Below are 16,775 nucleotides of genomic sequence, written 5' to 3'. Positions count from 1 at the left end.
GGCAATCCCTTGAGGCATCAGCAGAAAGCTACTAGTAGGCTCACTACAGGCAGGTGTGGTAATGAGTGCCTTGATCTTTAATGGAGCCATGGTCAGTGCCCCAAGACATTCCTGGCTGTTCAGCCTTGCTCAGATCCATTTTACTTTGTAAATAAGAATTCATTCCTTGGAACAGCTCCTCTTTGCTGTGTTGGGACAGGGACTTCATTTGTAAGCATTTACTTTGAGTAAGAAATACATTTTCTTCTGAGGACACACAAGGCTTTAGGAAATCTGGAAATACAAAATGTTCAAGTACGTTGACCCGGATATTCCCCTGCCAATTTTCAGGGTCCTATTCCTTCTCAATTAGTTCTCCATAGAATATAGTTGAGGACTCATCCTTCTCCGAAGTGTGCTTATTTAAAACTTGGGCCTGCTTTTCAGCCTTTTGTGCCTCTGGCTATGAGAATGAATCTTCTTTATATGTTGCCAAGAAGGTTCTGGCTTTCAGATTTCACTTCAATTGGTACAATTAATCACTTTCAACATTTTATTTCTTTCCCAAATGTCTCTGAAGCTTCTGGCAATGAATGTATGGTTCCATAATCTGTATAATTACTACTTTTCCTGAACCTCTCAGGCACCTGAGATGTTTCCATTATCAGCATATTCTGTCCCACTTGTATCTTAATCCAGGTCATCACTGGTGAAAGTTATAGCATTTGTACACTGAGAACTCATGAGTGAGTGGGGCTGTCTAAACTCCATGCAATATCAGGCCCTCATTGTCACTGGGTAATTCAATTCCAAAATTCTGGGTGAAAATTGAGTTTTAAGAGTCAATTCTCCGGGGCAATCCAAGATGGCGGACTAGAGGGTGACTGCATCTCCAGTTGCTCCAGAACCCAGGATTCAAGAAGGGGAGGCATTGAGAGACTCAGACTAAAATAGAGCCACGGGGTGAGTCACCCCACCTGGTGAAACTTGGCCCGAGCAGCAGGCCCGGATACAGGCAGCTTATTAGAGTAGGGCAGGGTGGCTAGAGTCTTCCCCAGGCAGCCCTGTGCACTCCAGCGGTGGGCTCCTCCCATAGGGCCAGATTCTCCAGCTTCTCCGAGCAGGCCCCCCAGTGAGAGCCTTTCTGCACACAACCAGCTCCAAGTCCCTGAGCCAGTGCAGTGAGCTCCGGCCCGCCCACAGGATGCTTCAGGGACCAGGACAGGGCAGCCAGGGACTGCTTGGGGAAGCAGCCCGGCTCCCTCCGGCGGGAAGTGCCTTTCTAGGCTAGCTTCTCGGAGCAGATTGCCCAGTGAGAGCCTTTCTACACAGAGCCAGCCACAAGTTCCCAAGCCAGCAGAGACCTCCGACCTGCAAGCATTCTCTGGGACCAGGGCAGGGCAGCCAGAGACCTCTCCAGGCGGCCCTGCCTCTCCAGCTGCATGCTTTTACCACAGAGCGATCCAATGTGGCGGACTAGAGGACTGCATCTCCAGTCACTCCAGAACCCAGGATTCAAGAAGGGGAGGCATTGAGAGACTCAGGACTAAAATAGAGCCATGGGTTGAGTCTCCCCGACTGGGTGAAGCTCAGCCCGGGGGGCAGGCACGGATTCGGGCGGCTTATTAGAGTAGGGCAGGGCAGCTAGAGTCTTCTCCAGGCAGCCCTGGGCACTCTGGCGGTGGGATCCTCCCACACAGCCAGCTTCTCAGAACAGGCCCCCCAGTGAGAGCCTTTCCACACAGAGCCAGCTCCAAGCCCTGGAACCAGTAGTGGGCTAGGGGCAGCTTTCTTCGGAAGTACTGTATTATCAAGTTACTCCAAGAATTCAGGCTACTGAAGACTGGGAGGTGATATACTGGAAATCTACAGGGACACTATAAGCCAATAGAGGAAATCTGCAATATCTCAGAGTCCCACTGACATCTGACCAATATGAGAAAACAAGGAAAGAAAATGTCCCAAACAAACCTAGATACTATATCATTAAACTCAATGACAGCACAGCAGAAGTAATGTCAGAAAGGGAGTTCAGAATGTACATAATTAAAACAATCAGGGAAGCAAATGAGGAGATGAAAGAGCAAATGCAGGCATTAAATGATCGCACCAATCAACAATTAAAAGAGCAAATACGGGAAGCAAGAGAGAGATCATTTCAATAAAGAGTTAGAGATACTGAAAAAAAAAAAAAAAAAAAAAAAAAAAAATCCTTGAAATGAAGGAAACAATAAACCAAGTTAAAAACTCCATAGAAAGCATAACCAATAGGATAGAACACCTGGAAGACAGAACCTCAGGTATTGAAGACAAAATATCTAATCTTGAAAACAAAGTTGACCAAACAGAAAAGATGGTAAGAAATCATGAACAGAATCTACAAGAATTATGGGATATCATGAAAAGGCCAATTTTAAGAATTATTGGGATTAAGGAAGGCTTAGAGAAACAAATCAAAGGAATGAACAATCTATTCAATGAAACAATATCAGAAAATTTCCCAAATCTGAAGAATGAAATGGAAAACCAAGTACAAGAGGCTTATAGGCTCCAAATATACAAAATTAAAACAGACCCACACCAAGGCACATTATAATGAAAATACCTAACATACAAAATAAAGACAGACTTTTAAAGGCCGGGAGAGAAAAGAATCAAATTACATTCAGGGGGAAACCAATAAGAATATCAGCAGATTTTTCAATCCAGACCCTAAAAGCTAGAAGGGCCTGGAACAACATTTACCAAGCCCTGAAAGAAAACAGATGCCAACCAAGAATCTTATACTCAGCAAAACTTACTTTCAGATTTGATGATGAAATAAGATCCTTCCATGATAAACAAAAGCTAAACGAATTTACAAAAAGAAAGCCGGCATTACAGAACATTCTCAGCAAAATATTCCATGAGAAAGAGGTGAAAAACAATGATGCAAATCAGCAACAGGAGGAACTAGCCTAAAGGAATAGCCAAATAAGGGGAAACCAAATCATGTCAAAAAACAAAAATGAGTCCAATGACTGGAAATACAAATCATATCACAATAATAACCCTGAACTCATCAATCAAAAGACATAGACTGGCAGATTGGATTAAAAAGAAAAATCCAACAATATGCTGCCTGCAAGAGACTCATGTCATAGAAAGAGATACCCATAGACTAAAGGTGAAAGGATGGGAAAAAACATACCATGCACACGGACACAGCAAAAAAGCTGGAGTATCCATCCTCATTTCAGATAATGTGGACTTCAAGCCAAAACTAGTCAGAAGGGATAAAGAAGGACATTACATACTTCTGAAGGGAAGCATAAATCAGCAAGACATAACAATCATAAATATCTATGCCCTGAACATTGGCTCATCCCTGTACATCAAACAAATCCTTCTCAATTCCAGAAATCAAATAGACCACAACACAATAATACTAGGCGATTTTAACACACCTGTCTAACCGCTGGATAGATCGTCCAAACAAAAATTGAATAAAGAAACCATAGATCTCAATAACACAATCAACAACTTCGACTTAACCGACTTATATAGAATATACCATCCAACAAAGAACGAATACACTTTCTTCTCAGCAGCACATGGATCCTTCTCTAAAATAGACCATGTTTTATGCCACAAAGCTACTGTTAGCAAATACAAGAAGATAGAGATACTACCTTGTACTGTATCAGATCATAATGGATTGAAATTAAAAATAAATGACAGAATAAAAAACAGAAACTTCTCCAGTACCTGGAGATTAAATAATACACTATTATATGATGAATGGATAACAGAAGACATCAGGAGGGAAATTAAAAAATTCTTAGAAGTAAACGAGAACAAAAACACATAATATCAAAATCTCTGGGGCACTATGAAAGCAGTACTTAGAAGAAGATTTATTTCATGGGGCGCATTTAGAAAAGAAGTAGAAATCAAGAAATAAATGACTTAACATTACAGCTCAAAGCCCTAGAAAAAGAAGAGCAGACCAACACCAAAAGTAGTAGAAGATAGGAAATAGTTAAAATCAGAGCTGAAATCAATGAAATTGAAACAAAAGAAACAATCGGAAAAATTAACAAAGTAAATAGTTGGTTCTTTGAAAAAATAAACAAAATTGATAAACCCTTAGCCACACTAACAAAAAGAAAGAGGGAGAAAACTCAAATTACTAAAATTCGGAATGAACAAGGAAATATCACAACAGACACGAGTGAAATACAAAACATAATTAGAAGCTACTTTGAAAATCTATATTCCAACAAATCAGAAAATTTCGAAGTCATCAACAAGTTTCTAGAGACATATGAATTACTTAAACTGAATGAGGAGGACATACACAACTTAAATAAATCAATTTCAAGCAATGAAATAGAAGAGGTCATCATAATCTTACCAACAAAGAAAAGTTCGGGACCAGATGGGTTCTCAGCCGAGTTCTACAAAACCTTTAAAGAAGAGCTCATTCCAATACTCCTCAAAGTATTCCATGAAATAGAAGAGGAGGGAACCCTCCCAAACTCATTCTATGAAGCCAATATCACACTGATACCTAAACCAGACAGACACACATCGAGGAAAGAAAATTTCAGACCAAAATCCTTAATGAACATAGACACAAAAATTCTCAACAAAATTTTAGCAAATCACATACAAAAATATATTAAAAAGATAGTGCACCACGTTCAAGTGGGTTTTATCCGAGGGATGCAAGGTTGGTTCAACATCCGGAAATCAATTAATGTCATTCACCATATTAACAGACTAAAAGTTAAGAATCACATGATTATTTCAATAGATGCAGAAAAAGCATTTGATAAAATACAGCATCCCTTCATGCTCAAAACACTAGAAAAAATAGGGATAGTGGGATCATTCCTTAACATTGTAAAGGCCATTTATGCTAAGCCCATGGCTAATATCATTCTAAATGGTGAAAAACTGAAAGCATTCCCCCTAAAAACTGGAACAAGGCAGGGATGCCCTCTTTCACCACTTCTATTCAACATTGTTCTTGAGACTCTGGCCAGAGCAATTAGACAAACCAAAGAAATTAAAGGGATATGAATTGGAAAAGAGGAACTCAAACTATCCCTATTCGCTGATGACATGATTATATATTTAGAGGAACCTGGAAATTCCACCAGAAAACTCTTAGAACTCATAAGTGAATTCAGGAAAGTAGCAGGTTACAAGATCAATGCTCAGAAGTCCAATGCATTTTTATACATAAGTGATGAATCTTCAGAAAGAGAAATTAGGAAAACTACTCCATTCACAATAGCCTCGAAAAAAATAAAATACTTGGGAATCAATCTCACAAAAGAGGTGAAAGACCTCTACAATGAGACTACAGAAGACTAAAGAAAGAAATTAAAGAAAACTTTAGAAGATGGAAAGATCTCCCATGTTCTTGGATAGGCAGAATTAATATTGTCAAAATGGCCATACTACCATAAGTGCTATATAGATTCAATGCAATTCCAATTAAAATCCCAATGATGTACCTTACAGAAATAGAGCAAGCAATTATGAAATTCATCTGGAAGAATAAGAAACCCAGAATAGCTAAAGCAATCCTCAGTAGAAAGAGCGAAGCAGGGGGTATCACAATACCAGATCTTCAACTCTATTACAAAGCAATAGTAATAAAAACGGCATGGTATTGGTACCAAAATAGACAGGTAGATCAATGGTACAGAATAGAGGACATGGACACAAACCCAAATAAATACAATTTTCTCATACTAGAAAAAGGTTCCAAAAATATGCAATGGAGAAAAGATAGCCTCTTCAACAAATGGTGCTGAGAAAACTGGAAAACCATGTGCAAGAGAATGAAATTCAACCCCCATCTCTCACTCTGCACAAAACTCAACTCAAAATGGATCAAGGACCTCAGAATCAGACCAGAGACCCTGCATCTTATAGAAGGAAAAAGTAGGTCCAAACCTTCAACTTGTTGGCTTAGAATCAGACTTCCTTAACAGGACTCCCATAGCACAAGAAATAAAAGCTAGAATCAACCACTGGGATAGATTCAAACTAAAGAGCTTTCTCTCAGCAAAGGAAACTATCATTAATGTGAAGAGAGAGCCTACAGAGTGGGAGAATATCTTTGCCACTCATACTTCAGATAGAGCGCTCATATCTCGAATCTATAAAGAACTCAAAAAACTCTACACCAAGAATGCAAATAATCCAATCAACAAATGGGCTAAGGAAATGAACAGACACTTCACAGAAGAAGATGTACAAGCAATCAACAGATATATGAAAAAATGTTCAACATCTCTAGTAATAAGAGAAATGCAAATCAAAACTACCCTAAGATTTCATCTCACCCCAATTAGAATGGCGATTATCAAGAACACAAGCGACAATAGGTGTTGGCGAGGATGTGGGGAAAAAGGTACACTCATATATTGCTGGTGGGGTTGCAAATTAGTGCAGCCACTCTGGAAAGCAGTATGGAGATTCCTCAGAAAGCTTGGAATGGAACCACCATTTGACCCAGCTATTCCACTCCTTGGCCTATACCCAAAGGACTTAAAATCAGCATACTACAGAGATACAGCCACATCAATGTTCATAGCTGCTCAATTCACCATAACCAGATTGTGGAACCAACCTAGATGTCCTTCAGTTGATGAATGGATAAAGAAACTGTGGCATATATATATATATATATACACACACACACAATGGAATATTACTCCACCATGAAGAATGATAAAATTATGGCATTTGCAGGCAAATGGATGAAATTGGAGGATATCATGCTAAGTGAGATAAGCCAATCTCAAAAAACTAAAGGACAAATGATCTCGCTGTTAAATGGATGAAGACATATAATGGGGGGTAGGAGGGGTTAGCGTTAGGGTTAGGGTTAGATTTAGGGTTAGGGATAAGGAGGGTGGTAAGAATGGAGGAAGGAAGGAGTGTAGAGAGGGAAAAGAGGGGTGGGAGGGGTGGGGGGAAAGGAAAAAATACCAACGAATCAAACAACATTGCCGTATGTAAATTTATGATTTTTAATTAATAAAAAAAAAGAAAAGAAAAGAAAAGGAAAAAAAAAAAAAAAGGACAATAACAGATGTTCCCAAGGAGATGGAGGCACAAACTCTCAGAAGTTGCTGGGAATATTTTAAATGATGTAGCCATTCTAGAAAACAGTTTGGTGGTTTTTTTAATTAAACATGAAAAAAAAAAAAAAGAGTCAATTCTCTCAGATGATTTTCCAATGAATAGATTCTGAGAGAGCCTGAGGGGCATGAATGACACCTCCAAAGGGAAGAGGGAAGCCAGAAGCGCATGTCATTTGGGAAGGAGAGTTTAAGAAATTTCATGTTGAATCAGGAGATTGTGCCTTGTATCCCCATACCTAACAATCTCTGAGAACGAGCAGCATCACATTGGGTGAGGCAGCTCCTTTGGGCAGCAGAAGTTCCTTGGAAATGGATTCTGAGAGTCATCAGTAGGCAAAGGTCTGAACAACTAAGGGACTGAATTCTTTGGTCTTGAATGAGAACCCATACTTACTGTACCAGATACATATTTAAAAGTAAATTCTTCACTATCTGCTCTTCCAATAGGTCACCAAAGATACTAAAAAGAGTTTTATCCTCTGCTACCCCAAGGCCAATTACAAATAAATAGTGATTGCAGTCTAGAAATATTTAACATCTATTATCTTCTTCAGACAGTCATTTACTTATCTTGGATTCAATAAATATATTAAAAAATAACTAATGAGTACTTCTCAAGCATTGGATATAGGTGATAGGGACCCAGATGTGTATGTGGCAAGAAGACACCAAGACAGGGCAAGGTCCTTTCCTCATGGAAGTTACACTTTCGTGAGGAAGGCAGGCATGAACCTTTGGTTAATTCATTTAGCAAAGATTTATATTAAATATCTACTGTTTTGATAGAATACTATAGAACTCTGAGTACTGGATAGACAATAAATAAGATTATATCCTACCCTCAAAGATATAACACATTCATGGTAAAGATAGAAAAAAATGAGAATACAAAAGAATAAGATCATTTTAAACAGTGGTAAGTGATATGAACAAAATAACTCAAAGAAATGTGACAGAAAGTGGTGGGAGCAGAGGAAGGTCTAGAAGGACATTGCAAAGCAGGTGGCATTTGAGATGAGATGAATGATGAGAACTAATGAATCGTGTGAAGGCCACAGGGACATGTGGTCAAGCCCAGGTGACCAGTGAATGCCCTTGTGGAACGGGAAGAAGGCTGATGGATGTACAGCTGGGCAGACTGAGGGGGCAGAGTAGGTGGTGGGGTTAGTGGCCTACTTTGTACACCAAGCTAAAAAGTTTGGATCTCTTTCAAAGTACTGGGAAACCCTGGAAGATTTTAGGTAAGCCCACTCTAAGTCTAACCTTAGTTTTTAAGAAAGATTGTTATGGCTACAATGAAAAAAATATTTGTTGCTTCTATCTACATTGCTTTTTAAAGAAAAGGGGTTATTGGTGGGGGGCGGGGCTTATGTTTCTGGAGAACCTAGGTTGAGGGACTGTGTTGTGATGAACTCTTACTTGCAGAGCCCTGAGGTAGCACAAGGCATCTCATGTCAAAAGACAGCAATCATGTGTATGTGTCCTCTGGTCTCTCTTCTTTGGTGCATAAAGTCAACTCCTGTTTAATCATGGAGACTTCACCTTAATGATCTTATCTAATTCTTGTAATCTCCAAAGACCCCACCTCCAGATGCGATGTAGTTATGTTTCCACCCTCTTAGTACATCACAATGGGGATTAAACTCCAGCATGAGTTTCAGAGGGGACAAACCATACCAAAATCATGGGAATAGACGTGAAAGCTGGTGCTCTAAATGGAGGGGTATTTCAGTGTCTATTGTGTAGTAACAATAGTGGAAATGAAGATTATTGAACATTATTGAAATGAATAATTGAAGATTATTAAATGAGTATATTTTGGAGACTAAGATGAGTGACCATTAGATTGGGTTCAGGGGTGAGGAAAAGATAAGGAACAAAGATGATTCCATTTTCATTGGAGCACACCATAATAAGTGAGATGATTATGAAAGTACCATGTCTTATCAGGACGACACAGTAAGGAACATTGGGAAGACACTCTCTACCTGGAGATCATGTTCATGTGAAGGTAACGCTGGAGCAGAGATCTGCTGTGGCATGAGAATGGACTGAATCTGGGAAGATATGGGGCCAGGGTGAGTGTGGGCTTGGTGTAAACAGGAGCGCATTATAACTACAGCACAGTGAGTGGGGAAATGTTCTGAGACATGGTTGAACAAAGAAGCAAGAACCATAAAATAGCTACTGGCTACTTTGTTACTAAACCTGATTTTAAATCAGAAAACTCATTGATTAGATAAAAATGTCTGCTTGGGAACTGGAAGACAACCAGCCTGATTGGGGGCAGTGTGAGGTTTTCAGAACTCTCAGTATCTGGCAGAGCTGATTTGTTTTCCTACTTCTTATTTCGCAGGGCCATTTAGAGACCTTTTAATTGTGCTTCAAGATTCCATATGACAGAATAAATGAAAAATTCATTTGTGGCTTGTAATTTTAAATTTAAAATTAATTTTTGGCAGGTTTACTCACAATAATAATATAGAACATGTGTAATGTTCATAATGGTCTCCATTTTCAACATGTTTATAAGGTAATGCAAACATTATGCTCATTTTATCAATGAGTTAAAATGAGTCATGGAGTTGAACCCACTTTTAAGAATTAAAAAAAATAAATCTCTGTGCTACTCAATACACCATATTTTATAGTACATTCAGCTAAATAGTTCAGTGGACTTGGCCAAAATTAATTCCTAAACAATGGAGAAATCAGGATTAGAGTTTAGGTTCCTTGTTTCTTTGCCCAGAGTCCCTTTCAAATGATGAGCTTTCACAAAAAAATTAAGCTTAGCAGAATGCAGTCTTGGACTCTATTTAGGGTGAATCAGGGTACAGAGATATGCTGCAGAGCATAGCATTATGTCTGGTAAGAAATGTCTAAAGGTAAACTGAGGAGAAAGAACCAAGTAGGATGTTTCCTGAAGACTTAAAGAAGAATGTTGTTTAAACCTGTCTTCCCTACTCTCGTTTCTAATCTGCTCATTTTCTTAAAAAAGGCCCACTTTCCTAAGATGGAGGGAAAAAAACAAAAACAAACAAACAAAAAAAACTTCTGGTGTCTCACACATCTACTTTAAAACTGAGGAAGTTGGTCCTTACACTGCCTCTATTTCTCCATAATTCTTTCCAATTTAGGTTGAGTTTCAATTTATTTATTTAATTTCTTTTTAGCATATAGATCTTAAGGATCTAGAAGGAAGGAATGAAATCTTCATACATTTGGTACAGGGCACAGTACATTTTATGAATACTCACTTTTGGAGAGGTAATTTAGTGTTTTTATTTTCTTTTAAGGAAACAATTATAAAGTCACAGTAACTATTAGCTAATGAATGCCCATCAAAAGAATATAGGAGTCTCACTGTAGTTGAATCTCAGTATGTTCAAATGGGTGCACATGGGCTGGAGAACTTAAGTTGCACATAGATTGTAGAAAGGAGTATAGACTAAAGTATTTAACAAAAACAGAACTTCTTCTACATCTTTTGAAATTATTCTTTAAAAACATCAACCTGAAACTCAGTTGAATAATTCTACATTGCTTCTGCTATTACAGCATTAGAACTTTTTGTATTAATTTGCCTTTCTGGCAGTAAAGTTCTTTGTATTAGTTAGCTTTCCATTACTGTTACAAAATACCTGAGCTAAATCATGCATAAAAAGGAAAGGTTTATTGTGGTTCATGGTTTCAGAGGTTTTGTTCATAATGACTTGGCCCCACTGTCTTTGGACCTAAGATGAGGCAGTACAAGATGGCTAGAATACATGGTGGAGGAAGCCATTTGCTGTAGAGACATGTTTAAGTAGCCCTAAGAAGGTGGCTGGAGTTGAGCTAAGAGGTGGCGCATAATTAGTGTTAATAGGGCGCGATCTCTTATGACCTTTTGCCTAATTAGTTAATGTCTCCTTTGTGCTAGTGGTCAACAGATGTTCCTCATTCTTTCTTGATTGGTACCGTGGGGCGAGCTTCAATTGTGCTAATCCTAAGCTGATTGGCTGCCTTAGGTATATAAGACATTCTCTTCACCTGGGTGGGGTTGCAGGTTGCAGGACGCAGGACGCAGGTTGCAGGCCGCAGGGCGTACACCACACCCCGCACCTCCAAGAAGCGACCCACCTTTAAGAAGCAGTAGACCTTTGATAAGCGTAGCCTCTCTGAAAGTGTAGCATCTCTAAAATTAAGCAAAGCCTCTCTTCCTCTAAGCAAAGCCTCTCTTCCTCTAAGCAAAGCCTCTCTTCCTCTATAAACTAGCGAACAAGCAAATAAGCAAGGAAGCAGCTCAGAAATAAAAGTAGTTCATTTCCAGTCCACCTCCGATAAATTCCCACGGGATTGTTGCTGTGGGTGGCAAAAATTTGCCTCATGGCAACCAAAAAGCAAAAAGAGAAAGAGGAGGGGTAAGGGTCTCAAAATTTCCTTTGAGGGTATGTCCCCCAATTATCTAACATCTTCCCCTAGGTCCCACCTCCTAAGGGTTCCACCACATCCCAATAGCATCACAAACTGTGATGAGTCTTTAACTCATGGGCTTTGGGGGGACATTTCAGTCTAAACCACAGCAGTGTCTTACTTCGAAGTAATCTAATGCCTTGTAGTAGAAAATCAGCTTGACTCTTTTCAACTGTCTGTTTAGGAATATGTAGATATTCTGCAGTATAAATTCTTGGGATGTGTGTGAATAATCACAAAATTTCATTAAGTTCTTTGGTTTTCTTAAATGAAACAAGACTATAGTCCTTTGTCATCACCGTGATAAATTAATTGCTACTATTACATGGAAGAGACTCAAGCCAAAAAAAGATTATTCAGATTTAGTTCTAAGACTAAATTTTAATAGTAGAGGTAGAAAAGTTAGATGTGTGTTTAAAATATGTTGATTCTAGTAATTTATGATAATAGCAAGATAGTTATTATTAAACAGCATGTGGTTATTCATTTTCAACATCTATTTGATGTGGTTGAAACAAACTATAAAATGAAAGCCAATAACCTTCCATTTCTTTGTTCTCCTCCCAAAACCTTCCCAATTGATCACAGTTTCTCACCTGACATCCTTCTACAGTTCCCCCTGGGAATCTTGATCAGACATGTTTGAAAACATCTTTTCTTTGAGGTTTACAAAATTTCACATGCTGTGTAGATCTGTCTCGTTCTCACTCTGCTTGATGAGTGATAAAAATCCAATGCATGTGTTGTTATCCCAAGATCATGAAAAATATTCATTTAGTAAACTAAACATTTTTCAGACACAGGTTATTTTTAAAAAGTAGGTTTTGAAGATTCTCACATAGAGAATTGATAATATTTGAGAAACTGGAAATAGTAATTACCCTGATTTAATCTTTGCACACTGCATTGAATTACAATACTGTATCTCATAAATAAGTATTAATGTTATGTCAATTTAAAAAAAGAATAGCTTTTTTTCCAAGTTGAGGTTTTTTTTTTTTTTTTTTTTTTTTGGGGGGGGGGAGGGTTGGAACTAAAGAAAAACCAAAGATAGATATGCTAAGTATCAAAAAGAAGAAAATGTATCTTCATATGCATCTTCTGTTACATCATCTGTGCATTACACATGCATTCGTACTTTTTACCCTGCTTTGAAGACTGGAATAATTTGCATAATTCATTTTTATTAAAAAACTAGCTCAAACCATGCATTATAAAAAGAATGAGCTTCAAGTCACTATATTGACACTCCAGGAAATACTTTGAACTTCACCAAGAATATTGTCAGAAGTTAGTGAGATTCCTTCTAGACATGACATAAAATGTAAAAATTGAAATTTCTTGCACAAACTTAAAATCAAAACATCATATAGACTTCCTGTGTTTTGGACCCTACATGACTTTGTCTATTTGGATAAAAACTATTGGATGCACATTTTTTTGGTAAGTTGTCAACAGTGGAACATGAAAACAGATGTGTTTCTGCTATTTTCATTATTAGGGAAATAAAAGCAGCTGTGCTGGGCATGTGTGTGAGGGCCTTTGGACTCAGGGAATTGGGAAATCTAACAGTGTAGACCAGGACTGATATCATGAACATCTTCAAATGAGGTCATTGAGTGTGCTTCCTGGGCACTGTTCCCCTGTTCCACTTCTTTATGGAGTTGTTGGTTTAGTTTTTCTTGTATCAAAGTTCCATGGAAATGCATGCTGAAGTTGGGTACAGTCACTATGGCCTTTATTTCCATGAGACAACAAGGAAGGTGATTTCAGGGGCTGTACTTTGTGAGAATTTGAGATCCTTTTACATAAAATAGTGAATGTTGTTTATTATATTTACGGGACAATAGGTAGAAACTAATGATAGTGATTTGGTATAGTTCTGTCATGACTTTCTGGACAAGGAGGACAAATATGTGTTTTCTAGACACAATACACACGGTGGGGAAGAAATCCAGCATATTTGGTGAAAGAAAAATAAATCAAAGTATAAAAACAGAGCTTCCTTTTATGCACTTGCCGAACTGACAGTAACCAGATGGCAAGGTTTTTTTTGCATCAAATGGGCGTTTTATGTGCAGAAGAATTATTTTGGGTCCAGTTTGGGAAATTCGTCATAGAAGTTCACTTGTCTCAAGTCTTTTATTTCCATCTGTAGGAATCTGGTGTTTGTGTTTGTGTGTGTGCTTCTGTGTGGGGGAATTTTTAGTGTATCTGTGCATATGTGCAGGGCTACTTATATGTGTGGTTATGTGCTTTTGCTGCCTTTACATAAGCAGAAGTTATCCCTTGGCAGAGAGAACAGAGACACGATGTGAGAATGATAAAACTGGATTCTTTGTTGTGATCTAACCTTTGATCTAGGATTATATTGATAATCACAGTGAGAAAAGATTAAGGTGAAGACACTGATAAAGAGAAAAGTGACACACTTAACTGTGTGTATTTTTCTAAGCACCATATTTATTGATAAGATGGAGATATTTTCTCAAGGGGAGGATTTTGAAAAGACAATTGAAAAGAATCACTAAATTCAAGAATGTACCTTTTGCTTTCTTTCGGTAATGATGAGAGTAGGTTCCTGCTGTAGGCTTACCCAGAATCTCCAAGTGAGATGTAATTGCAGGTATTTCTAATAGGAATACAATTCTGTTGTGTCCTAGTATTCATTTTTATAAACTTCTTGTGAACCAAAATTTTTCAAAAATCCTTTCATTTGGTTTTAGTCTTTTCATAGATGTCAAAAAACTCAGTTTGTGAAGTAGTTTTAAGAGGGGATGGGGAGAAGAGAAAATTTATACCTGGGTTCCAAAAAAATCTTGGCACGAGCTCTGAATCTGAGGCCCACACTTGCACTTGTGGAGAGCTACTCAGGAAGAACATTTCTTTCTCAGGTGAATATTTTTGATTCTGCAAGTTCACTTTAAATGTTCATTTTAATTTTCATAACATTCTCATTCTCTTTCCCTCCTTGTTCTCTGTTTTGTCTTTCATTGCTGGCTTTAAAATGATATTAACATAAGCCGATATTTGACCAGAGCTGGATAAATTTAGTGTAAGAAAATGGTTTAAACATTTCAATCATGAAATGGTTATTAGGAATGCTGGTTAACAGAGATTTATTATGTTTCCAACTCTAAATCAGATAGTTCCGTAAGCCAGTCTGCAACAGGTGGGCAGTCATCTTATATCCTTGGCTGAAGAGAAAAATAGCATTGAAAAGAACTTCCCAAAGACCAAAGCCATGGGACCATGAAGGGTAGTGGACCAGAGAGCTCATCGAATAAAAAAGAATCTGGACAACCCAATTGACTCTATAAGGAACTTATTCTAAGGCTCCAGACCTTTGAATTTTATATCCAATAACTTTTGAAAATCAGTATGAATTGATAACTGTTCAGTGTTGCCCATTTTCCCCTGTTTTAAGTTAGAGATTTTAGAACACTTACTGTCATCTGTTTCAACCCTTTTAAACTTAGTGTGGTGATATGGAGGGGGTGCAGACTTGTCTTCCATTTTATATATTTGCCAGATGTTGAGCAGGTCTCGCAAGGGATTTAATGTGCTCTGTGTATTAAAGCAGGAATGCAATAAGAAAAAGGGTGGCCTATGGTAGAGAAGACAAATCATCCTCTCCTCATCTGTGGTAATGGAGTTTTACCTCTTGCATCACCATCCAGCATAGCATGCGTTTTCTAGCCTCTGCTACTGCTGGGTGGGGTTGTGTGACTTGGTTCTGGCTTCTAGAGTGGAAACAGCGTATGTGCTTCCATGTTTTTCTATTAAGGGGCTGTCCTCTCCTTGGTCCCTTTCTCTTCCTTACCTTTGGGAAGGTAAGTGTTGGGGAATCGATTGAGAAATCAGATGCTATCTGTCATGAAGTCAAGAGCACTAAAGTAAAGGGAGTCTGTGGCCCTTGATGCTTCTGAGCTATAGTGTGTGTCGAGTGGCTTACTTGGGTGTCTTTCTCTATTCCAGCATCAAGCTGATATCATATCCAAGGTAATCTAAATGAAGAAAGAGTGTCCAATTAACCCAACATGATTACCTCAATTTTGTTATTAAACTATGTTCATGAAGTGTTTTGAGTTTTTTATTTTCTTCACAGTGGTTCCAAACTTCCTCTGGAGTCTACAATGGCAAAGTCACTCATACACAGCTATTTCGCCTTTTTCCTAAGCTCATTTCACTTGAGGACTGAGGTGGGATGTGGGATGGAAGTAGGCAAAATTGGTGGACTGATAAAAATGAGATAACTTATTTATATCCTCTTTATGTGTTTATTATGCCTCATTTGAATTGAGGTGGCAGGTACTTATGTCATTGCATATTTTGGTAAATATCAATTTACAGTGACCAAGATCATCAAGAGCTTAATTTCAAATGAGCATAAAAATGATAAAAGGTGCTGGGCATAGTAGCACACGCCTGTAATCCCACCAGCTCAGGAGATCAAGGCAGGAGGATAGTGAGTTCAAAGCCAGCCTCAGCAAAAGTGAGACACTAAGCAACTCAGTGAGACCCTGTCTCTAAATAAAATGACAAAATAGGGCTGGGGATGTGGCTAGTGGTCGAGTACCCCCGAGTTCAGCCCCTGGTACCCCACCCCTACAAAATGATAAAAGGTGACCTTCACGTAACAAATCTAGGCAAAGGTTAGTGGTAACACACTTATGACAGAGTTAGAATAATGAGGGCCAGGAATTTTCCTGGTCATGGAAATACAGAAAGTTCTAAAGGTCAATTATTTTGAGCATGGTGGATATCATACCAGAATATCAGATATTCCTCTTCTTGCTTGTATTATCTCCTTGGCTGGCCTGGGAGATTATCTTGGATTATATGGCTGAGATTCAAATGCTACTACAAATCTCCTTTTAAGAACTAGGCAGAGGGACATTTGATACACAGGGATGTAGATGTGAAGATAAAGGCAAGGGCTGGGGAGATAGCTCAGTTGGTAAAGTGCTTGCCTTACAAGCACAGGGCCCAGGGTTCAATCCCCAGCACTGCAAATAAAAAATAAATAAATAAAAAAAAAAAAGAGGTTGGTGGGACACAGATGCACACCAATGTATGTTGGTAGCTACCAGAGGTTGGGGGAGAGGGAATAGATTTTCTCCTGGAAACTTTGGAGGGAACATGGTATTACTCACATCTAGATTTTGAATTTGAACCATAAGAGAATAAATTTCT

The 16,775-nt window shown here is 38.4% G+C and overlaps 1 long non-coding RNA gene across 1 annotated transcript in view; it reads left to right on the top strand.

The window, feature by feature from the left end:
• Positions 1-896: 896 nt before the first annotated feature.
• The window catches only part of LOC306665050, a 506,589-nt gene continuing 490,710 nt past the window's right edge, over positions 897-16,775 (top strand). Inside the window, exon 1 of the long non-coding RNA XR_013764907.1 lies at positions 897-946. This is a non-coding gene — a long non-coding RNA (uncharacterized lncRNA). The remainder of the gene's footprint in view (positions 947-16,775) is intronic.

The sequence above is a fragment of the Sciurus vulgaris genome (assembly GCF_902686455.1).
Source record: "Sciurus vulgaris genome assembly, chromosome: 7".
Taxonomy (NCBI): Eukaryota; Metazoa; Chordata; class Mammalia; order Rodentia; family Sciuridae; genus Sciurus; species Sciurus vulgaris.
Note: the sequence above shows the minus strand (reverse complement) of the source record. Positions and strands in the feature narration are given on the sequence as shown.